Genomic DNA, 25045 nt, shown 5'->3' on the forward strand with positions numbered 1-25045 from the left:
ATCTCTCTCTCTTGCTCTTCCATCTCTCTCTCTCTCTCCTGCTCTTCCATCTCTCTCTGTCTCTTGCTCTTCCATCTCTCTCTCTTGCTCTTCCATCTCTCTCTGCTGCTCTTCCATCTCTCTCTCTTGCTCTTCCATCTCTCTCTCTTGCTCTTCCATCTCTCTCTGTCTCTTGCTCTTCCATCTCTCTCTCTTGCTCTTCCATCTCTCTCTCTTGCTCTTCTGTCTCCTCTGTCACAGACTTCTCCACTTTTGATGATAAATCAGCTGGTGCAACATGGATTGGCACAATTTGTTAAGACTTTGAGAAGTTTGAGAAACTAACCTTAAGCATAAAATAAAATTTACTATCAGTAACTTCATAGCACCCGCCCAGCAGTATATAAACTCCGTCATGCTAGTTACGCTGTACGAGTTATTCTAAGCGACTGTATAAAGTCACCACAACGAAAACAAACTACAACTAAAATTAGTTTATATCTGACACAGATAGACAGCAGGTCATAACTTCTTACCTGAAGTTCAGTTCCTCTGCCACTATGACCGGCGGCCGCCTCGGGTCTCTCCTCCTCCTGCCTCCCCTTTCCTTCATCCACCTGCTGGCCTCCACCACTTGCTGATCTTGCTAAATCTATGGAAGCTATGCCATAGCTACCACCAAACAATTCAGTAATTTTCACACATTTGGCAGCGTCTGCCTGAAGGGCTTGTTTCTTTTTGGCCCTAATTTTTTCGGCACCTCCTTTCCTTTTTTTGTTCTCCATTTTCTTTAGTTCGTCTATAAGATTGCTAAACATGGGGGAGGGTGCATCCGACCTCCTCAGCTGTAATTGGTCCAGCCCAGAGTCGATCATGACCAATTGGCCAATCCAACACCTTTCATTGTTTATACCCTTCCCAAAAAAAAAAAACGGTCGGCCCATAAAAACAAAAAATCGCCAGCGGCCCACCGGGCAAGTGCCCGGTATGCCCGATGGCCAGTCCAGCTATGAGGGCAGGGCTGTGTTGGTCTGAGACTGTAGACATTAAAAAGTCCACAGGAGAGATGGTAGCTGATTAAACAAGTGTCATGAGATAATAACAAAATGCAAAGATTGGTGACAGCGCTTGGAACCATAAGGCAACAAAAAACTGTGAGAAATAATTTAGGCTCTGCCTGTGAATCACTCTTTGCTTCTCTTCTTCCTTCCTTCCATCCCATCATTTCATATATCACTCTGCACTTGCTGTCTATGTGAGAACAAGGCACAACTTGCTATTGCAATAAACTATAATCTAATTATCCACACCTAACAACTCTTACACTTAATCTATAATAAAATGATGACAGAAAAATGTTATAGCCCTGCCTTTAGTAGCCTCACACAGCTCCTGCTGTTTCCTCCTCATGTCCTTACCAGCCATGTCTGCACAATGTTATATCATGAGTAAATCCATCTAAATAAAACACACACATGCACGCACACACAGTGACATTTTAGACCTTCTTCAGAATACTGTATATACTGTGGGCATCATGGTGCTGATCCAGAATCCTTACATTATTATTTATTACTAGAGCTACAATAATAAAGCAAAGAGGAGGGGGAAGTAATAAATATGAAATAATGTATTTATGATGATTCCATTTGTTTCACTATCCACTCTGTGCAGGGCAAAGCTTATTACATGTTTAAACTGTAGAGATACAATCATTTTACTGCTGTAACATCCAAATTTTGTCTCATTTAAAATATAAATCTAATATAATCTGCTTCTTAATGTATGTTCTTTAAAATACAGCTTGTGTGTTTAATATATTATAATTATAATAATGCATAATTATGTGAACATGCATATTAGATCGTTTTTAGTGAAATATAATCCCTCCAGAAAGGCAGGAAAAGCCCGGAAACTTGCTTTAAAACTAAATATGTTCCCTAAAACGGTGACAGAGCTACAGACCCATGACAGCCTTACACAGGTAGCCAGCAGCTGTGACCAGCACTACCTGTGCAGTCAATAAAAGCACAGGTAATGTTTGTCGCGCTGTTGCACACACAGCACGCTCGTTTGTTTCAGTTCGTCAGTAGCAACAAGACAGCTTACCAACGTGTACGTAATAAGCTAATACTCCTGGGTGCTACACACTACAGTGTGCGCTGTACACCTACTTACTGGTTTTGTCGCATCAGTCTGTGTCTCTGAGTTAACTTGTGTTTCTCCTACAGCTCCGGACCGCAACAAATGCGCGTGCTCTTTGTGAGCTCGTTCCCGGCTCGTAACCAGCGCGTTCTGCCGTCAAGGGCGATCATTGGTTAAATGTGATCATGTGACTGATGCAAGCCAGATCCTTTTATTTAGCAAAACTGTGATTAATAGTTAAATATTATTGTTGAGGGGCACAGACAGGACTCCGCACACGCGCACACACACACACATTAAAAAAAAATAATAATAATTTAAAAAAAAAAAAGTTGCCTCAACAAAAGGGCACCTTGGGCATCATCAGGAAAGGGGCGGGTGCTCAAGCCCCTCTAGCCCCCCCCCCCCCCCCCCCCCCCCCTTCTGTACGTTCCTGCTGTTAGGTTAATTGTGCTGATCCTCGGGTTGGGGGATTTGTGTTTGTACTGGAGCGCAAAATTCAAACCAATGGAAGATGGACAACAAAAGTTCAAAGCCATCAGGTGCTCAGGTTAGAAAAAAGAGAAAAGATGCAGGTAAGCAGACGTGTGATTGGATAATGGCAGGTCATCCTGAACCAATCAGACTAAACTCCAAACAATACATTATGTTACAGATTTTAATATTAATTAGTCATTGTTACTTGTTGATTTGTCCTTTTCTCATTGTGTGACGAATTATGACGACTGTTTGGTAGCTGTTATTGTCTCTCTCTCTCTCTTCATGTGTGTTTCTCTGGTGAAACAATAGTTTTGTGTTAATGTTAGGGCTGCACCATTTTGCATAAAATGAGAATCACCATTTTTTGGCTTAGAATTGAGATCATGATTCTCTCATAACAACAAATAAACATAAAAACAACAAATGTCTCACGTTTTGTTGTTGCAGCAAAATGTTGTCCTGCTTGAAATTCCGTCTCCACCGTTGCTCGACGCTGCGTGTACAGAGCAGGTAGTGCAACAATAGAAAAATAGTTGCGGGACGGCACTGTGTAGCGTTTGTCTAGGGTGTTGATCGTTTTCCTAAATCCCTCGTTTTGCACAGTGTTGATGGGAGCCATATTGTAGGAGCCATATTGTCAATCCTCAAGGATTGACGTACGCACGATGTAGTTATAAAACAGGGTTTATTCTGGTCTTGGCAACCCGTGAGAACTGCTCACGGACAAAACAATAAAACAAAAACATCACATCAAAATGCGCTCTTGTACGTAGTGTCAATCAATCAAAAAAATCCTTAATTACAGAAAATAAACCATTTAAAATACACAAACCTCGTGAGCTGACATCCAGGAGGTGCTAAATAGAGCTTTATGGCCTTATTGCCTTATCTTCCATCTTCTTCGTCAATTATTTTCACTCTTTAAACAATATTTTCTCCATGTGTGGAGCTAACTGTGAGTTGCAGCATGCAGACACCATGTGTGCTAGCAAAAGAAAAGTGGCTGGGTGGAGACCCAAACAGCAAAGCTGTACCCTACACAGTTCACCACCAGAGGGTGCAAAGGAACAAAATCCAGACATACAGCTTAACAAATATCAAATGCAACAAACATCAAATGCAAAAGACCGTTACACTCCCACCAATCACTTGTGATTAAAAAGAATAAAGTATTGCCTATGAACTAATGAACGGCTTTTGAATGAACTATCGTGAATTATCCTTTAAGCAGAGTGCGGTGGAGAATCGTCTTCCGCTTCCATCAGAATGACTGTCTTCTGAATGGGTCTTTCCAGGTGCACAGGTTTGGAGTTACGTTTTCCTGCTCTATCCAGGGTTGGATCACTCAGCAGCAATTTCACCTTCCTCACTTTTCCATCCTTTCCAGGATACACTTCAATGATCCTTGCCAACTTCCACTGGTTGCGTGGAGTTATCTCATCCTTCAGGAGGACAACATCATTGATCTTAGCATTTCTGTGCTCTTTGGTCCACTTCTGTCTTCCTTGAAGATTTAACAAATACTCCTTTTTCCACCTTGTCCAGAAAGTGTTGGCAAGTAGTTGAACACGACGCCACCTCTTACGGAGATAAAGATCTTCTTTCACAAACCTTCCTGGAGGTGGAGAGATGATTGTGGACTTCATGGTTAGTATGTGATTCGGTGTTAAAGGTTCTGGGTTTGATGGATCACATAGTTGGTCAGTAGTCAATGGTCTGCTATTAATCACTGCCATGACTTCATACAGGAATGTCCTCAGAGAGGAGCTGTCGAGTTGTTTGGCTGATTGTTCCAGAATGGACATGAGAACACTTCTTATGGTGCGAATTTGTCTTTCCCAGACACAACCCATATGACTAGATGCTGGGGTGTACATGAGAAACTCACAGTCCAGTTTCCCTAGCTTGGCTTGATCCATTTCCTTAAATGCTCCAATAAACTCATTTCTAGTGCCGACAAAATTCGTGCCTTGATCACATCTTATCTGACGAACTGTACCTCGGATGGCCATGAATGCACGTAATGAGTTGATGAGGGAATCTGTAGAGAGATCGTCAAGCATTTCAAGATGCACTGCTCTGGAGCACATGCAAGTGATTAGCAAGCCATAACGCTTTAGCTCCTTGCGGCCTTCTTTGACATAAAAAGGACCAAAGCAGTCCATCCCACAGTAGGTGAATGGCGGTGTGGTCTCCATCCGATCCTCTGGGAGGTCTGCCATCTTCTGCTGCTCTGTGCGCCTTCTGAACCTTCTGCATTTTACACATTTATAGATGTAAGATGACACGATCTTGCTGCATCCAAGAATCCAGAATCCGTTAGCTCGAAGTTTGAGCAAAGGCTGTTTCTTGAACCATCTTTATGATTGTTAACTCTGCTTCCTTTCTCTCTTGTTACACTACTGATGTCGTGTGATCTACTCTTGTGATCCTTTGCTTCTTTCACATAGCGCTTGAGTCTAGCAACTGCCTTAATCATCCTCGACCAGTCGGAAAACTTGTGTAAGCGATCTAACAGTGACCTTTGTTCCTCCCCTTGTATCTTGTGGACTTGAACCTTCTTAACCTCCGGGTCACTGGTTGATAACTCTCCCACCTTAATTTCCCCACTGGGTATGATCTTCTGCCAAAGGAGGTCTGGGCCTTTGAACCAGTTTGATGCTACAAGTTGTTCTGCTGTGAGACCTCTTGAGGCGTGGTCTGCCGGATTATCTTCGGAAGTTACATACCTCCATTGGGTTGAATCTGTGCTTTGTTTGATGCGTTCCACTCGGTTTGCAACAAACACATGAAATCTTCTGGCTTCATTGCTGACATATCCGAGTACCACCTTCGAGTCAGTCCAATACCTTTCTTCTGAAATTTCCATTTCCAATTCCTTTTTCAGCATGTCACCAGTGCGCACAGCAACAACGGCCGCCGACAACTCAAGCCGAGGTATAGTTGTGACTTTGGTTGGTGGAACTCTTGATCTTCCCATCACCAATGAGCAGTGGACTTCACCAGTTGTGCTTACTGCTCTGAGGTGATTGCACATTCCATATCCAGATGCACTTGCATCAGAAAAATGATGAAGTTCGTAGTGCTGTGCCTTGAAGGTCGAAGGAATGTAGCATCTGAACTTTTACGTCTGCAAGGTTTCCCAGGTCACGCAACCAATACTCCCACTGAGGTCGAAGTCTGTCAGGTAAGTTATCATCCTGGCTGAGTTTATCTCGACACATTTGTTGCAAAATCTGCTTTCCCAGCAGAATGAAAGGTGACACAAACCCAAGTGGATCGAACACAGAGGCGACTGTGGCCAATACTCCTCTTCTGGTGAGTGGTTTGTCCTTAACAACTACTCTGAACTGAAATTGATCTGATGCCACACACCATTGTACGCCAAGTGCTCTTTCCATGTGTACTTCACCGAGTGCCATATCTAGCTCTTTGGGAGCTGCAGCGCATTCTTCTTTCGGAAGCGAAGCTAGAACTTTGGTGCTGTTTGAGATGAACTTGTGCAACCAAAGTTTGCCCATGCTGCAGAGTTTGCGTGCTTCATTAACCAGCTGTATTGCCTGATCTTCAGTGTCAACACTTGCTAGTCCGTCATCAACATAGAAGTTGGTTTTGATGAACTTGATGGTTTCTTCATTAAAACTTCCTTCCCCTTCAGCTGCAAGATGCTTGAGGCCATAGTTGGCACAACCTGGAGAAGATGCTGCTCCAAATAGGTGTACCTTCATCCTGTAGACAGTGAATGGAGTTTCAAGGTCACCGTTCTCCCACCACAAGAACCGTAGGTAATCTTGGTCACAAGCATGCACATGGAATTGGTGGAACATGCGTTCGATGTCACACATGAAAGCCACTGGGCCTCTTCGGAAGCGACACAAGACTCCGAGCAAGGTGTTTGTTAGCTCTGGACCAGTGAGGAGATGGTCATTTAAGGAAGCGCCTTGGAACTTGGCAGAGGCATCAAAGACGACACGAATCTTTCCGGGTTTTTGTGGATGATACACACCATGATGTGGGATGTACCAAACTGGTGTCTTGTCAATGTCTTGCTCTCTGACCTTTTCAGCATCTCCATGGGCTAAGATGTCATTCATGAATTTCTTATAGTCCATGTAGTACTGCTTGTTACTCTTGAGCCTTTTTTCTAAACATTTGAGGTGATGAATAGCACATACCTTGTTGTTTGGCAGGTTCGGCCTTTCACTCTTAAATGGGAGTGGCATTTCAAAATGACCATCCTCCTTGTGCCTAATGCCGGCCTTCATCTTTGTTAAAAATTTGAGATCTTCTTGAGAGACCTTTGTGTCTTCTGGTGCTTTCTCAACAAAGTCAGACTTCAACATCTTTAGGACCTCTGTGGGAGAGATCATTTCCTTTATTTGAGTTCTGTAGACATAGTGAACCTTGTTGGTGAGATTTAAAGAGGGATTAATGTCAGGCACCACTTCCTTCACAATGACTTGGTGACTTATTCCGAAGGCGTCTCCATAATCGAGACATGGATTGCCATAACCCACAATACTCCATCCCAGATCAGTTCTTTGCACAAACGGCTGATTTTCCTTTCCAGACACAACCTCACAAGGAACAAGTGCTTGGGGGCAGTTGTACCCAATCAGCAGACCAACATCACAGCTTTGTAGTGGAGCGATCTCACTTGCAATGCAGTCAAGATGAGACCATGCCTTAGCTGTTGCAGGCGATGGAATGTGATCTCGGTTTGTGGGAATAAAGTCTCTGGCATACGTCACTGGTAGGGAAATGGTCTTATTTGAGTAGAACCCTCTGACTTGTAGACCTGAGAACTTGCGACAGGACACAACTGTGTTTCTTGAAGACATAGTAGTGAGCTTTAGCTGAGTCGATTCACCTTTGATATGCAGAGCTTGTGCCGTTTCTTCAAGAATAAAGGTCGTATCGCTCTGTGTATCAAGGAGCGCGTACACAAGAATTTCATGCGCTGGCTCACCTTTGGTTGACACCCATACTGGAATAATGGAAGATGTGTGAGTGTCGTCAACATTCTGTGTGACTCTGTTAGAAGTCGCTTCACTTGTTGTTGGTGTGACACTGTTGTCTTGTGAGACATCTGCGTCCGTTTGTCTTGTCCTGTCACTGTTCTTGTGTGGATTTCTCCTTGTTCTGTCTTCCTTCGTGCGATTGTCATGAAGACATGTTGGATGTCTTTTATTACATGTGTCACAGGTTTCTCTCCCTTCGCAATCCTTGGAGCGATGACCAGAGTTCAGACAGCCAAAACATAACTTCTTGTCTTGAACAAACTTTAGTCTCTCAACAATGCTCTCATTTATGAACCTTCTACACTTAAGTAGGCTGTGACTCGACCTTTCACAGTACACACAACTAGCACTAACAGTCCTTTCATTTGAGTTAGTTGCTAGCACCTTTGCTCCATTGCCTCTGTTCCTTGTTGTTTTTGCCCCTTCAGTTTCACTTGGCTTCAGAGCAAAGAGAGATGTTATGGGATTACAGGCAATTTTGGCTTCCCGTGAGATGAAATCTACGAATTGGCTGAAGCTTGGAAAGGTGTGAGTCTCTTCTTGCACTTCTGTAACCTTTCTGTTCCACCTTGAAGTAAGCCAATCTGGAAGTTTTGCGAGCATTTTTTGGTTTTCATTGCAGTCATTGAGCACTTCAAGCCCCTTCATTTGCGACATGGCTGTCTTACAGCAGCAAAGGAAGTCAGCAAATGCTTGAAGTTCCATACTGCCTTTAGAGCTTATCTTAGGCCATGCGTCAAGTTTGTCTCTGAAGGCCTTTGCTACGAGGAAGGGATTTCCATACCTCTCTACGAGAACTGTCCATGCTGCATAGTATGCAGACTCTGTGCCAAGCGGGAAGTAGCCTTCTATTGCCTTCCTTGCAGGTCCACTTACATATTTCCTCAGATAATAAGTCTTCTCTTCAGTTGGTATATTTTTCCTGTCAATCAGAGTCTGAAAGGAAATTTTCCAATCATTATATCTGATAGGGTCGCCACTGAATATTGTTGGCTCTGGTACCGGAAGACGACTTGCATTAAGAGACACTGCAAATGCTTTGACCAGATCTTCTGTGTTCACCTCTTGGTGCGGTGTCACATTTCGTGGCGAGGAACACCGTTTCATATGCTGGTCATTGTTTTCAGACTTGACTTCATTTTTATCAGATCTGTGGTGAAGTAGGTTGTATATTTCTTCATCTGAACATTCACTTTGTTCATACACTCGCTGTCGAGCCTTTGCTGCATTCAGCTTTTTTACAGTCTCAAGTCGCTCTACTTCTCTGCGCTTAGCTTCTAGAGCCTTTTGTCTTTGTGCTATTTCTGCTTCTTGCCTTTCAATTTCCTTCATATGGATTTCTTGTTCAAGCAGAACTTGGAGAGCAGCCTCATTTGCTGCAACTTCAGCAGCTGCATCTTGTCTTTTAGCCGAGAGCCGGCTGGAGTGTCTAGAGGAAACCCTCGAATGAGAAGAGAGCTTAGTGTGGTGTGACTTAACACTCATCCTGTCTGAGGCTTCTAACTTAGGCATAGACTCAGTCTCCTTCCATTTTTCATCCCTTTGACTTTTCACATCTGAGGCTACGTATTTAGATGAAGACTCAGTGTCCTTCCAAAGTTCTTCATCTCTTTGAACCTCCGCATTACTTGGGCTTGGACACTTTCTTACAGATTCGATAATTGTCTTTGTTATGGCTTCACACGTATCCATCCTTCGTCTTGTGTCACTATCTGGAGATTCAATACGTCTCAAGTCATCATAGGCTGCATTCACATCCTTAGAAGCACTCAAAACCTTGGAAACATGTTCTTGTAGCAGATCCTTTGAGCATTGACCATCTATAGCTCCTTTGGCATTCTTAATGACAACCTTCCACTTCTCATAGCGCACACTGAAACGATGTGCAGCCTTCTTTATGTGCTCACCGTACAGTTCTTTGCCCTTTTCCGTCAATGTACGGACTCGTTGGCTCTGTCGTGCTCTTTGTGAGGTAGTAGAAACATCATCAGCTGTGCCTTCAACTGCTTGTAGTTGCTCATCTGCAGAAAGTTGTTCCACATCACCCTTTTCACTGACTTCTGGATTAGCCTCAAACTCTGCCATTGTTGGAGGGGTTTGGGTTTTTTGTGTATCTTACTTAGCCTTAATGTAAAGGTGCAGCAGCTTAAATTTGATTTGTTAGTTGAGGAGCAAATGAATATTAATCTTCATTTACTGTTACAACTTTAAAGCACAGTAATTACTATTACTCCTTAAACATCACTTAACATGTATACTTAACTCACATTACATCTCTTCTCCAAGCCAGTAATACTGTTTCTTACAGCAACTGCTGAAGCCCACCATATGCACGATGCACAGGTTACTCATCACAACATTAACTTAACACTGTATGAATATCAGTCACTTGAACAGCAGAAATGTAAACAATGAGAAGGAAAGAAAAAAGAAGAAATATTTCAGTCCTTTGTTTATTTATAAAAGGAAACTTATCTTAATTAATTTTACAGTCCTTTTACTTTTTATTTCTCTTTCTTGTGGTTAATTATATTGAGTCCTTTAACTGAGGCAACACTTATTTTCGGGGCACCTGAATTTCCTGCGGGGCTGCGTCCTTCATCTACCCGTGCAGAGCGGAGTTCTCACTGTAGCACCCTCAAGGATTGACGTACGCACGATGTAGTTATAAAACAGGGTTTATTCTGGTCTTGGCAACCCGTGAGAACTGCTCACGGACAAAACAATAAAACAAAAACATCACATCAAAATGCGCTCTTGTACATAGTGTCAATCAATCAAAAAAATCCTTAATTACAGAAAATAAACCATTTAAAATACACAAACCTCGTGAGCTGACATCCAGGAAGTGCTAAATAGAGCTTTATGGCCTTATTGCCTTATCTTCCATCTTCTTCGTCAATTATTTTCACTCTTTAAACAATATTTTCTCCATGTGTGGAGCTAACAGTGAGTTGCAGCATGCAGACACCATGTGCACTAGCAAAAGAAAAGTTGCTGGGTGGAGACCCAAACAGCAAAGCTGTACCCTGCACAGTTCACCACCAGAGGGCGCAAAGGAACAAAATCCAGACATACAGCTTAACAAATATCAAATGCAACAAACATCAAATGCAAAAGACCGTTACACATATCTTTGGTCAGGTGATAAGTGATAGCCTCCGTAATGTCTTTGTGCCTGCGGGAGTTCGACGTGTATAGGGAAGCGCTGTATAAGGTTCCCGTTATTGATGTTTGGGTGGTTGACCCGGACGGATTTTCTCCTGTCACTTTCTCGTCATCCCTGACGTGCTCTCCGTTGTTTTTTCCCTGCTAATTTTAGCATCACACGGCACAGCTTCTGTATCACGTGGTATAAGGCTCCGCCCTTGTCATTTGTTGAGTAGGAAGAGTGAGCGCTTGTTTTCATGCAGAGTACGTCCCGGATCAAAATGTGAAGTTTTACAAATCACCACTTCTTTAGTTAATATCATTTCAGTCTCAGACAATCTCGTTTCTCTTACAGAGGTTGAATGCACCTTCTGTGGATGGCGGTACCACACAGTGTGCGTGGACTTCCCCTGCACAGAAGGCAACTACAAATGCTGTGAATGCTAAATAAACAGAAACAAATGATCCCTGTTGTCTTTGCTTGATGATTGGTTTGAGTCTTGACAATCCACATTGCTGGCGTTGCATCTTTCAATGCCAGCAATGGCAGGTATCAGTGCTCAAAGCTTTTGTGTTTGTTTCCAACAAGTTGCCCACCTCGGGAAACAAAAATGTGTTCTTTTACTTGTCAGATGAACATATGAGACACTTTGACTCTTCAGTGCAGTGTGGAGCCTAACAAAGATCTGTTTTGTGTCCCAGCTGATCAGCAGGAGGAGGAGAGTCTGACGGAGCAGCAGAGGAACATTTTCAGCTACTTGGACTCAGCTCAGCCACTACAGAGGAAACAATGAGCTCAACACAGAAGGTGACAGACAGAGCAGGACCATATGACCAAAGATATTTATCACCATATACATTTGAACATTTGCCATAACGATGTAGCTGACGATAGAATTGACACCAGACAAAATACTTTACAGCTGCACAACTTTATTAAAAACCCATCAATGTATTTTCACTGAAACAAGCAGCTGTTGTTTATGTGCATTAAAGTTATATAAAAATGTAACAGTGCAAATGCAAATTCCTCGCTGACAGTTTAACCAAAAGGCGTTTCCAGTGGAAACTGGCCGACACATCCTGAGCATAACCATGTATAATATCCACTAAACTTCAGAAGAGGTTATACAGTCGTGGCCAAAAGGTTTGAGAATTGCATAAATATTGGAACCTGGAGAAGTTGCTGCTTAAGTTTTTATAATAGCATTTTGCCTGCACTCCAGAATGTTATGAGGAGTGATCAGATGAACTGCATCGTCCTTCTTTGCCATGAAAACGAACTTAATCCCCAAAAAGCCTTACCACTGCATTTCATTGCTGTCATCAAAGGACCTGCTGAGACCATTTCAGTGATCGTCTTCTTAACTCAGGTGAGAATGTTGGCGAGCACGAGGCTGGAGATCATCATGGCTGTATCCCGATTCAGGTTCTGCAGCTTTAAAGTCCTCAAGGGCCGCGTACTCAAAGACCGCTAAGGCCGAAGTGCGAGGCTCGTAGGCTCGTGAAATGGGACGTCTAGCCTCCGTCGCGCTGCCCAGGTTGCCTAGCAACCATGATACTAACAGCTGGAAACGTTTCATACAGCTTTGTTTGACAGAAATGAAGGAGAACATATTTAGTTCATTTGTTTCTACATGATCTCTGTGTGATTTGATGAGTATCTGAGGCTGAGACCACAGGACTGTGAAACATGATTGTTGGGCTTCATTTCTGTGCTGAACAGTCGTTTAAGATTAGCTGTAAATAACAATTAGCTGATGTTGTTCATGAGACTAAAGTCATCTCACTGTGGTAATGTAAATATAATATGGCCAATATTATAGTTATCATATTAATCACTTCACTCACAGACAAGTATCTGTGACAGTGTGTATACAGATGTGTCATATATAAGAGACAAATATTGTTCATTTAATATGTTGGTACTAAATGTGGCTCAATGCTTACATATATGTGTAAAAAGCAAATGTAGGAGCTGTGATAACTGTGTCTGATAGAATGAAGAGTAGACTGATATATGAAATATTCCTTTATTGGGTGAGAAAATCAGACCATGTCATAACTGCTGTAAGTCACACAGAATAGATATCAGAGCCTTAAACAGGCTGACTTCTGCTAAATGGGTCAAACTGGGCAGAAAGTCTACAAACACATAACATCCTTATAGAATATGATGTAACACTATAGATCAACTTAGCTCAGAATATATAAAGCATATAAACAGTTACAGCAATATGATGCAACAAACACAGCAGCTACTGATCCAAAATACTCAAAGCTTCATAGAACTGAAACCAACATTTATTTTTAGCTCCATTCTGCTGCTGATACAGACTTTAGGTTTCTGAACATTAAACTTGTTGCTGTCTTTCATAGTGTGTAACTTGAAGGCCCTGAGTACTTTCTCCCACACTGAAAACACTGGGATGATCACATTATTTGAACATTACCTAATAAGACTGATTCAGGACAGACAGTTATGTTAAACTTTCCTAGCAGTCCTTCACAAACAGGGAACAGTCTGTCTATTCTCTCCATCTGTCAGCTGCTGCTGGCTCTTCCTCCTCCTCTTCCTCACACACTGCTGAGTTTGTCCTGGTGGATCATCAGGGGTGCAAAGCCTCACAGATGATGTGCAGCAGTGGCTCCCTCAGTCTGTCCTCACTCTGGACACTTGCAGTCGTCACACATGGAAATCAAATGTGTGATAAGCTGCAGGATTCAAACACAAGTGTAACTTATAAACACATGTTCATACTTTTATTCCACAATCAGAGAGAAAGAAACAGAGAGAGAGTGCAGGACAGACAGACAGGTGACAGTCTCAGGTGTACACACTGCTACACAACAGCAGCAGAGAAGCAGGATTTAGTGTTTGTGTTATTACGAGTGTAAACAAGAAGAGTTCCAGATGGTGCAGTGGACACATGTGTGACTGCTGTGATTAAAGCATCTTTCTTTCAGCTTAACGAGTGAACCGTCAGCTCGTTCAAACACACGTTAAAGTGCGTTTGGCTCGACACCACCGAACAGAGGCAGCAATATAACACAGCTAACATTAACAGTGCAGTGAATCCTGCTTGTGCCGTGATGTTCAGGACTGCAAACCGAGCAGCATCACTGACTTTCAGCTTGTTGTGTTTGTGGATATATGACTGACTTTAATTATCCACAAAATCATCACATTCTCTGTCAGATTAAGGTCGACTATTGAACGGCGTATATTTTAAAGGCTTTAAAACCAAGTTAACGCTGAAAGTACAAACATCACTAATGTCACATAACTCTGCCGACAAGGCATAGCTATGGCTATGAAATGCTCTTTGTGTATCACTTCTTCATTATGAAAGATGTCATTAATGCACTAGTAATGTCTCATCTGGAGTATTGTTCAATCATTTGGTCAGCAGCTAATAAGACAGATCTTAACAGACTTCAGTTAGTCCAGAATAAGGCGTCCAGATTAGTGTGAAGATGTTCATACTATACTAATATTGATCAAATGCATAATAACCTTTCTTGGCTTCCTGTACAGGCTAAAATATTCTATGGCTTACTTGTAGTTCTAAAGAAAGCAATTCTGTTAAACACACCACATTTATTCTGCTCAGCTGCAGTATCCAGATGAAATACATCATCATATTACACAGTTTTCAACAAGCTGCAATTTAGTAAATGCTCGAGTTAAAAGTAACATTTTGTAAAACTGTTACATTTAGAGCAACTTTTAAGTGGAATAAGTTGCCTTAAAAAATTAGAGAATTATTCAAAACTTCAATGAACACTTAAAAGCCGATTTACAGAGCTTTTAGTTGTTGTAAATATTGTAAGACATGATTTGTTTTTGAAATTTGTGTAATGTGCCTCAATGTTATTGATATTATTATTATTATTATTGATTGCTTATATTTGAACAATTGTGAAACCTCACTGTGGATGTAAGAGTGAAATTATGTGGATATCTTGAATCCACTTTATTGTGTAATATTTTATGTGAGTATTTGACGGAAGACGAGCAACATCTGTTGTGGAAGCTAACGGGGTTCCTTTAGAATAAACAAACATAGGATTTATTATCACTGAATAATTCTGTATAAATCTATACAAATTATAGAAATATGTAATAGGAAACAATAAAATTATCTAAATTATAAAAGTGTGTGTGTGTGTGTGTGTGTGTGTGTGTGTGTGTGTGTGTGTGTGTGTGTGCATGATTTTAGTGTTTGAACAGTCATGAATTATCTTTAACAGCAGGTTGGATGTAATGTGTTAGAACTACCAGCAGGTGGGGATAAGAGACCTTTAAGGTGTTTGGTGCCACGCTCCACCTTCAGGTTTAAAACTAGTGTTAATGGAGTTTGAAGGTTGAGTTTGTTCCACGACTGCATTTCACTCACTGCCTCTGTTTGTATCTCTGTCACTGCAGGACCAACATGGAGCCAGAAGTCAGCGCTCTCAGGAGGCCGACAAACCTCACAGAAGAAAGGGAGAGAAAAAACACACCTGTGACGAGTGTGGGAAGGGTTTTACTGTGAGGGCTAAACTAAAACGGCATCAGGTCATCCACACTGGAGAGAGACCGTTCAGCTGTGACTTGTGTGGAAAGTCTTTTTCCTTGAAGGGTTACCTAAAAAAACACCAACTCATCCACAGTGGAGTTAAAGCGTACAGCTGTGATCAGTGTGGCAGAGCTTTTACTCAAAGTAGCAACTTACAGAGGCATCTAGTTACCCACTCTGGAATTAAGCCATACAGCTGTGATCAGTGTGGCAGAGCTTTTACTCAAAGTAGCAGCTTACAGAAGCATCTAGTTACCCACTCTGGAATTAAGGCATACAGCTGTGACATCTGTGGAAAAACTTTCAGCCGGAGAGGGAACCGAAATATACACCTACGCATTCACACCAGACATGATGTGTACTGCTGTGAACAGTGTGGCAAAGAGTTTACAACAGACGCACAGTTACAACAACACATTTTACCCACACTGAGGAGAGACCTTATCAATGTGACCTGTGTGAGAAGACTTTTAAATCTCCACGTTACCTGAGAGAACACCAACAGATCCACACCAGAAAGAGACTCTACAAGTGCAGCTACTGTGAGGTATGTATTTATATTGTTATCTTGTCATTTTAGCCTGACTGTTTGGAACAACTCTGCTCATTAAACTGTGTTAGCATGTTAGCAATTCTACTGCCTGGAAAAGCAGCTCTGAGTGATTATTCAGATTTTCATGTCAGTTATGATTTTAGTATTACTGTAGTATTATGGTGGTAGTATTGTAGTTATTGCAGCCCAGTAAACTGAGTGTGTTAACTGAAACAGTCAAATGTAGTTGGACGTCTGCAGAGATGCTCTTTATTTCAGGCGACGTTCAGGATACAAATGTTGAAGGACTGACTTACACTGTCTTTGTGTCTTTGTTTAGAAGCAGAGCGACACAGATGGATCCAGTTCTCAACCCTGTCATCACTGTGGTGGTGGGAAAGACTTTCATTGTGACCTCTGTGGAAAAACTTTCAGTCAGCAAAAGGCCCTAAAAGTACATCAACGTAGACACACTGGAGACAAACTGAAATACTGCAAAGAATGTGGGAGAAGCTTCACCACATCACATCGCTTAAAACGACATGAACTGATTCACAGTGGGGTTAAAAAGCACCTCTGTGATCAGTGTGGGTCATCCTTCACCACTGCAAGTCAGCTTAAATCACACAAACGAGTCCACACAGGAGAGAAACCACACAAGTGCAGACACTGTGAGAGAAGCTTCTCACATTCAGGTAATCGTAACATTCATGAACGTGGACACATGGAAGGAAACTACAGCTGTGACCAGTGTGACAAGAGCTTCAGGAATCTCAGTTCATACTCTGCACACAAACGATCCCACGTTACTAATAAACTGTTTCACTGTTACCAATGTGCCCAAACATTCACCTCATTGTCTGCTCTGTGCAAACATCAGCGCGATCACTCAGGGCTGAAATCACTCCCATCACTGGATCACAGTGAATCTGAAGACACAGAAAGATCCTCTGGTTTCTGTGTCAGACTCAAAAAGCTTGAGATCAGGCTCCACAGAGTTCAGATAGAATCATTTAAACTTGTGTTGAACTGAACTGGTTGCTGGGCTGAACTTCTACATAATACAGATCTACATGGGATCTTCTTTTCTGTTGTTTTACTGAGTCAGTTTTGTCCTTTTTTCTCTGTCCTGGTTTTGCTCGTCTGTAAATGATTGAAACTCAGTCAAACAGTTCATTGTTCTCCAGCAAAACGTTTTTTGGAAACTCATGTTTAACCTTTAAAACTCTGACATGTTTTAGCACACAAGGCTTCATCGGGGAGTTCACTCATGATTGGACCATGAGAACAAAGGTTTGTAGTTCTTTCAAAGAGAGTCTTGGAGATGTTTGATGTTTCTGTTTTTCTGAAACCACCTGAAAGAAAACTATTTTTCTTGCTTTATGTAGTGTGGAAGTTTTTAATGTTTCTTCATCTGTGATGTTCTTGAATGTGTTCACGTGAAGATGGTACAAATAAACTGTCCTTTCAGCTTTAGCTCCTAATTTATTCATTATTTATGGATGTAGCACAGCAGCCGTCTCTTGATTAACACATGGAGGGCTCGGGATCTGATGGTGTCGTCTCCCTAATTTGCCCACTCAGTAAATCTCACTCATGGCCAAGAAATTGAAATAAACCTTGTTTCCCTGCTGGATAGTGATCCACTGTAACTCTGCTCCTCCTTCCTGTTTAGGATTTCTGTGGCTGAAGTAAAATTCCCTCCATCCATCACTTATCCCAGCTAACCCAAAGTGAAATAAAGTTTTGCTCGTCTTAAAAAAGCATTACAATAATGGGCATTACCAATGCAAACTGAATGATACAGAAGATGAAAGAAGAGACTTTGATCAGTTAATAAAGCTCATGATCTGGATTCATTGTGGCTGCTACACAGATACTTCTGGGTCACTTCTCTCAGTTAGGAACCTTCCTCACCAAACTGACTGTTGGACCACACCCCTGGTTTCATGAGAAATTGTTTCAGCCATGATTTCTCTTCCTGTATTTCAGAGTAAAGACTGAAGTGACAAATGGAAGCATGTTTAAAAAACACAATGTGAGAGAGACGTTGAGGTCCTTAGAAGTTACCCTGGGTTTTTCTGTCACCCTGCTAGATGTTACACTCCTTGTTATTGGACTGATTTCTACTGCTGGACTACTCCTGCGGAGAGTAACAATACTCTTACTAATTAGCTCCCTTTCACACCTTTGGGGATATTTATTTTTGTGTTTGCAGCGCTGTGAGCCAGAACAGCGAGAGAAAAATCTGCAACAGCGACGAGCCGAATGCTTACGTGAATCGCAGCAGCTGCACATGTGCTACGCTGAATTAGAGGATATCTTTGCTCTGGATTTCTATTTCTACTTTTTCATTTCTATATGATTCTTCTTGCATCTAAACAAAGATGATTCAATTTGCTAAATGTTGATGGCTCTTCGTGCTCAGGTGTAAATGAGACGTAATATTTGCTCTTGGTTTGGTTCTCCTGTACAGAACCTTGCAGTACAACAGAAACCTAAAAACATTATTTGTAGTTGTTATTCTTAGTTGTTCTGCTGCCTAAATACCACAGGGTCTGATTATGAAGTTATTGAGCTGCACATACGTTACGACCTGCTTAAGTTCGAGGTCACAGCGTCTGTAGAGCAGCTGGAACATAATGAAGTCTACAAGGTTAAAGTTTTCTCTTCAGTTATTGTTCTTTCTGCTGCTTGGTTTGATGGATCTGAGAGCTTTTGTTTTTATTATTGTTATTATAATTATCATTAATATTTTACTCTCTAGAAGCTTTAAAATAGTGTTTGTGTTTGAAAACATTGATTTAAGAATTGAACAGAAACATCTGTCCTTCTGAAAATGGCCCAAAGGCACGGAGACAAAGTCAAAGGATGCAACCTGTAACTTTCTCTTCCTTCATGTCAGGACCATCATCCATGATTTATATAAAATGCATATAGCAACAGTAGCACTTTAGTTTGGACTTTATGATTTCTGTAACTGGAAAATATTATTTTGTTTAAAGACAGAAGTGACCGCATAGTTGCAACATCAAAGGGAAATATTAATTAATTAGCATCAAGTATATTTGTTGCTTAAGCGTTTGCACTATAACTTAAGTAGGATTATAACTTTTAAGGAAGGAAAGATTTCAGATATTTAGTTCACTGTTTCAGTTATTTTATATGAAATTAAAACATTTACGTTGGTCAAATATGATGCTCTAAATCAAATAAAAGTTTGAAAATAAATGATGTATTTTTAAATGCTGCAACAAATGTTCACAAAAAGTAACTATAATTAAAACCAGTTAAACAAAATCAAATGTTTGAATCATGCTTAACCAAATGCCAGGCTGGAGAGCTGAACCTAAAGTATACATAGAAAGATTTCAACATGTGAGCAGTTTTTAATGTTTTTATCACATATAAATGTCACAGCAGTGGGTCCTGGCCCAATGCTTTGTGTTTTTGGTTTTCTTTGACTCTTGTTTTTCTTGGTTTTTGTTCTTCTTATTTATCAGGCTCTCAGTAATCTTAGTTCTCCCTCCCTCAGTGTTCATTTCAGCCTGTGTTTAGTTTCTGTTCCCGTGTCCCACGTTTCATCGTTTCATGTCGAGTCAGCCCTGTCTCTCTGTTTCCTGTGTCTCCCCAGTCAGCCCCGCCTCCCTCGGGCACTCATGTGTGATACAGAGTAATAAACCTGACTACATTTGCTACACTCTCTTTATTACCTGTTACTTTAAAATTCATACACTAATTATGTCTGCCCATCTCTCTAATGTGAAGGTCAAAGGTCAACATCCCAGTGACATAAGAATAATCCCAAAGGGGCAAAGGCAGCGGTTAATTTAGCACATTTAGCATTAAGGGTACAGCAAGGATATACTTTTACTTATTGTGGCAGGGGTGTGGTCTCTGGCCTGCTGCAGTGGAGGCTGGTGGCGGGACGTTGGACGGCACAGGTGAGGGTGATGGAGCTCATGACTCTCCCCTTTATAGTGACGGAGGAGACTGGCGTGGGGGAAGCGTGTAGTGGAGGAAGCCGAGGAGAGAGCTGGTTTCTGGCTACAAAGACGGCGTCAAACCAGAAAAGATTGCTCGTGGTCAAATAATGTGTCAATCACCTGTGAATCAAACTGTGTGTGGCTCAGTTCATGTCACAGTGTTGTTTAGTATATCTTCACTTGTCTCACTCTCCTTCTGTTCTGTCCATCAGGACGATCCTCAGCGCTTACACAGATCCTCCATCGATGTTTTGCATCCAATCAGTGATCAGTTCTACGAGGAGGCCTGGATGTTCACCAGCGCTTGCTACACCTCCATCTACCAGAAGGTGAGTGTACTCCTTTGTACTCAGATTAACATTTTACTTCTTAAAATACATTTTCATATATGAGCTTTCTATTATTTCATGGGCCATTTAATCAATATTAAAATTACAAGCATATCAACAAAGGTGAAGCTGGTTTTTTCCACTTGCTGTCACACAGTCATGGAGGAATACAATAAATACATAATCAGTCATAGATCCTGAACAATGACATTAAAAGAAAGTCTGTGGCTCTAAAAACTAAACAGTATAAAGACATGCTCCAAGCTGCTGTTTCTCTCCTACTCCTCCAGGTTTTCCACTGTCGGCCATCCAGCGATGCTGGAGGGCTACCTGGCCAATGCTGGCCTACACAAAGAGGTCCCGGCTCGGAGGAGCTGAAGAAGATCCTTGCCTTCCTCGTCAGTTTCCTCTTCAGTTCCTATCCCAACAAAACCTTCTTGCACCTATTAGCTCCAAAGAGGCTATGGTGCCCGTGGAGGTCTGGACCTGAGGCCTGTGCTCATCACGTGGATAGAAAACACTCTGACACCATTCTGGAGGTCTGATGGGACTCTGACCAAAACACAGATGAAATAAAACTTGTGGCTGGAGCTTTTAAAATGACTTTTTCACCTCATAGATTAATGCTCATGATTGCATGTTAGCCAGACAGCATCTCCCCAAGGTGAAACTCTCAGGAGACATTTACTCTTAAACTGTAATCTGGTTGAGACTACTTGAGGAGATCTTAGTAGCGAGTATGTGGATTTAGTCTCTTCACCAACAGCAGACAGACCCATGCCAAGAAAGCAGACATGTTCTCAAAGAAAGCCGAGAGCAGAGATTGGAAAAAGCTAAAAAGCTGCAGCTTCAGACGACTATCTGCCTGTAAGGCTGAAAAAGTCCAGTTACGCTCTATTTTGGAAAAGCTCCCAGTTTTGGTAACCTGGACTTTTATTTCCCCTCTTCTGCTACAGATGTTGACTGTGACCTCAGAGGCCAACTGGACCACACAGCTGCAGCAGGAGTGAGGGAGAGGAGTCTTCATCCAGCTTCAAAGAAAACATCCAGGTAAAGTGACGTGGATCAGCGGATAAAGCCGTCTCCACTTTCAAAGGAGATCCTCTGAGAGAGAGACTCTCTGAGCCATTTTAGCCTCAAATTATAGGACTTTATAGTACAGCAACACTTTTAAAGGACAAAAATAAGATAAACTGTGACTGTAATACAAACAAAGTATTGCATGTGTTTTTAAAAGTGTTCCTCCGATGGGCAGGATATCACTATTAGACTGTCCCACCAGCCAACTTCAACAAGAGACCACAGCAGCATTCAGTGATCAGCACAGATGTTCCTCTAACACTCAGCATCTGATCCCTGTTGGTCTGTGTGCTTCTGCTTTTGCTCAGTTAGAAACCCTGCAGCAACCCGACCCAAAACTGTGTCTTCTTGTTGGCCTCAACGTTGAAGTGTCAAACGTCCAACATCTGGAAAGGAAACCACGCCAGTGTACTGTGATGTTTCACCAACATGTGGCAGACACTGGTCCTGCCTTTCATGCTGACATCAGCAGAGAGCCCCGCCTACCTCAAAGCCTCCCCTGTCATGTATTGATCAGGATGATTATGAAGATGAGCGAGTGCAAATAAGACTGTAAAAGTCCACGAGCAGAATGTTTGGATGCTTTCTGATGATTCATGAATATCATGAGAGTGTTTGTGTGTTTTGTCTTTTCTTTGCTGACGTTTGTTACTAACAAAGACAATTTACGCTCTGTGTGTGTTTTCATCCTTACCAGCCGCACTCTAACTGCAATGAAGGAAACAAACTGTAGAAATGGTCGACTCAGTGACTTCATAAAATATTGAAGTGGTTCAGGTAGAGCCAGTTTTTAAATGACCATGAACACTGAGCGTATTGTATCTGTACAGCATGTTTTTCTATTAGACAGATTTGTAACAGAGGCCTTGCTCTCAGTAAGTTTGAAATCCTTTTCTGATTTCTTTTGTAATCTCTGATCTTTGTGTATCCTGCTCAGTTTGCATGCTGCCTGTAGGAGTTTCTGTCTTTGTATTTGAAGATAATTCATTGAATATACTCAGCTGCTTCCCTTTGGTGCCTCACACATCACTGAAGTTTTTCAGTGTCCAGTTACTTGTTTTTAATAGCTGTTTGAATTCTCTGTATGTTTGACCCTGTAGACTGTTTAATGGACTGCTCGTCTTCCTGTTTGTAACCACTGCCTGTTTAGGACTAAAGATTTGTATTTTTGACTTTAACACAGCCTCTGCGTGTCGTCCCTTTGTGTCCTCGTCCTCTGTGGATGTGTCACAGATGTTTCCATGATAATAACACAGCTTTCCCACAGTGGCTTGCAGCAGCATTTATTCACAGCACATTTGAGAAAGGTTCAGATTAACTCGATGAGTTTATATTCAGAATGATTCTGACAGTGGGCCACTGTGAATTGTGATCTTTCATCAGGTCAATGTTTAAGTTCAGTATTTCAAAGCAGGAGCTATGAACAGTCATCATGTTGGCATTAGAATTATTATTATTAATCATTATTAATAATGTCGTTACTCATGTATAACTTTGATTAGTATACATGAATTTTATCAATAGTAAAAATAATGAATAATTCATGTATAACTTTTATTGTGTTTTGTATATTAATTATATTTAAATAGAGATGTTGACCCTGTCTCTACAGTAGCATCAGTGTAACATACATTATTGGTCCAAGCTGTCATAAATGGGGAGCCTGATCCTTTATTATGAAAACATGACGAGTATTTTTCTTGTCAGTTGGGAAGAAGTTGGTCTTTTTTTCCTTCTTTTTGCTCAGTTTGTCTTTTCTTTGATAATTGAAACTCTGATCAAACCTACTCATGTTCACAGCATGTAAAAGCAGCTGACAGTCCGTGGCATTGTTGTTTGTAGAGGTGCAGTGTAGTGGGAGCATAAATCAAAAGAAAACAGTAACATTTATGTAATAAAACATCTGAATGAAAATGAACAGGCCCTTTATGAACTTCAAAGGGATCTGAAAACAACACTTTTTAAAAGAGTATCTTGGGGTGTAGGTGGTCAAAATAGAAAACTGAGCTGAGACTCTAAGTTCAATCCATCCATTGGTTTTTACTTAGGAGGAAGAAATGTCAGGCTGGTGCAGGCTGGTTAGGTGCATGTGGTTATCTTTACCTAAATGAGTTCACTTTGTGGCTGCCAGGTTGGGCAGAAGTACCTGTCCCCTGTTAGGCTTAGCAAGGTTCTCCAGGAGTTTCTCCATGGGTAGAGCTTCTAGCTCCTCCAGCACATCTGTGGCCGTGCAGGCTGCCACTTTCTTGGTTGCTCTTTTTACCCCACTGGTGGATGAGCTGCAATGGTCTCCATTTGTCCCATATGTGTTTACTTCTTCTTCTTCTTTTGCATATTAAACACATTATTCTGTTTCTATGTATTTGCTATGATTTGCTATTTGTTAAGTAACATTGCTTCACTCACTATGCCGGGTTTGTGTGTGGAAGCATTCAGTTGCTGGCAAATCAAACATTCTGCAAATGAAGCTGAATACTCAGTTACATGTTTCTTTACATTTTATTATGTTACAGATTAAGTCATTTGTTCATACTTTGTTTGTCTTTCCAGTCTTCATGAGGGTCAGGTGTGGGGAAACGCCCGCCCGGCATTTCCTCATTTTAAAGTCCTGCTGATGTCACACATGACATCAGCAGGTCAAACCAAGTGGAGGGGTTTGTTTGTCCATAGAGATGCTTCCTTTTGTTTGTTTTAAGGTTTAAATGGATTTGTTGAATGTGTTTCTTTTCATCAATACTGCCATTTAGTTGTGTAAATGTGCATGTTAGAAGTGTGAAGAGGTTTTGTGTTTAGAAATGTATAGAAACCAATGATTTACTGACAGCATGTCTGATGGAAATAAGTGCAGATTATGTATGAAGTCTAACTGCACACAGTAACTGTGTTACAATAAGGACTTAACAGCGCCCTCTGCTGGAGTGTTTCAGTACTGCGTTAACTAGAATACACCACCTCCTCCTCACACCACCTGCTACAGCTCTACTCTTCTATGACTACAGTCATCCACAGCACTGATGTGAGGTCACATGGTTCATATGTAAGGAGCACAGCTGACCTCAGGTCAGTTTAATGACTGTGAGCAGCAGCTGTGTTATTGTCACTGTGACAGGGAGACACTCTCAGACACAGCGCTCATGTCAGCTTGTTCTCATGCAGGAGGATCAGGAGCTCCATGTTTGTCTTTCTGTTTGAATCATGATGTGTTTGTGCCATCAGAGTCTGTCATGAGTACTCAGGGTTTCACAGCAGCTCTTCTGGATGCTGACGAGGACTCCAACCTCATGTTTCACCTCTCTGAGCTTCTGATGTCTGTGAACACTCGTGTTTCTTCTCTGGGCTCATCTGGACAAAAACACCTTTCTGTGTTTGGCTGCAGCCTCATTCTGACTGACAGGAAGTGTGTTATCCATGAGCTGCACTTCTGTCAGGAAGTTTCCTGCTGTGTTTCCTGTCTGTGGACAAACACGAGTGTTCCAGCTGAGGACTTGGTTCCTTCCACCTGTCCATACAGGACATCACGCTGTCTGCAGCTCTGTAAATGCAGCTCCAGGTCCTTCCACGTGCTGCTCTGTATTTGTGCAGTTTGTAGTGTGTCCTGGGAAACGTAGCACACATGGTGTTCTTCTGCTGTTTCCTCCTTTCACTGAGTGTGAAACACTGACGCTGTGCTGTTGTTCACAGAGGGGAGCTGATTCTAGCTGCAGCTGGACTCTGTCATCTAACTGAATGTGTTGGTGCTGATCACGGGGCTCTGAGGGGGGAGCAGCAGGAGGACTCTGGA

At 41.7% G+C, this 25045-nt stretch overlaps 1 protein-coding gene, 2 long non-coding RNA genes and 1 pseudogene across 3 annotated transcripts in view; 2 read left to right on the forward strand and 2 right to left on the reverse strand.

Moving 5' to 3' along the window:
• The window catches only part of LOC146577064 (uncharacterized), a 31078-nt gene extending 9381 nt beyond the window's left edge, over positions 1 to 21697 (forward strand). Inside the window, exons 2-4 of the long non-coding RNA XR_014891364.1 lie at positions 11478 to 11583; positions 21141 to 21234; positions 21577 to 21697. This is a non-coding gene — a long non-coding RNA (uncharacterized LOC146577064). The remainder of the gene's footprint in view (positions 1 to 11477; positions 11584 to 21140; positions 21235 to 21576) is intronic.
• Positions 1 to 25045, reverse strand: part of LOC146577062 (uncharacterized) — a 107124-nt gene that overhangs the window by 46416 nt on the left and 35663 nt on the right. The window lies entirely within an intron of this gene.
• LOC146577065 (uncharacterized) lies at positions 8458 to 9766 on the reverse strand (annotated as a pseudogene).
• On the forward strand, positions 15347 to 17345 carry LOC146577066 (uncharacterized). The gene is made up of 2 exons (XR_014891395.1): positions 15347 to 15884; positions 16210 to 17345. It is a non-coding gene; the product is annotated as an uncharacterized LOC146577066 (long non-coding RNA).

Source organism: Mchenga conophoros, linkage group LG3, assembly GCF_057382185.1.
Source record: "Mchenga conophoros isolate Kocher_MC1m ecotype Shallow Benthic linkage group LG3, M_conophoros_male_GT1.1, whole genome shotgun sequence".
NCBI classification, from domain to species: Eukaryota; Metazoa; Chordata; class Actinopteri; order Cichliformes; family Cichlidae; genus Mchenga; species Mchenga conophoros.